The following is a 275-nucleotide window of genomic DNA, read 5'->3' as shown; positions in this document are numbered from 1 at the left end:
CACTCTTATCCCTGCCTCTAAACACTCTTTCCATCTCCTAGAGGGTAAAAATAAAGCAGCATTGTTTAATTTCTGGAAAAAGCCAGATGAGAGTGGAAAGGGGTCGGAAATATGCATACCAGCCCTCCCCGTCCCACTGTCTCAGCTGTTGCTTCCTGAGAGACAGAAGCATGTGGCTGCTAAAAATACCCTGCAAAGAGAATACATTCTCTCTCCAATGGGAGAGTATAAATTAATCCGAGTCGTAACATATACAACTGCTTGTGGCTGGGAGA

Source organism: Neopsephotus bourkii, unplaced genomic scaffold (assembly GCF_033783945.1).
Source record: "Neopsephotus bourkii isolate Nb327-2 ecotype Australia unplaced genomic scaffold, CSIRO-AGI_Nbou_v1 NB_994, whole genome shotgun sequence".
Classification (NCBI taxonomy): domain Eukaryota; kingdom Metazoa; phylum Chordata; class Aves; order Psittaciformes; family Psittacidae; genus Neopsephotus; species Neopsephotus bourkii.
This window is presented reverse-complemented; position numbering follows the sequence as displayed.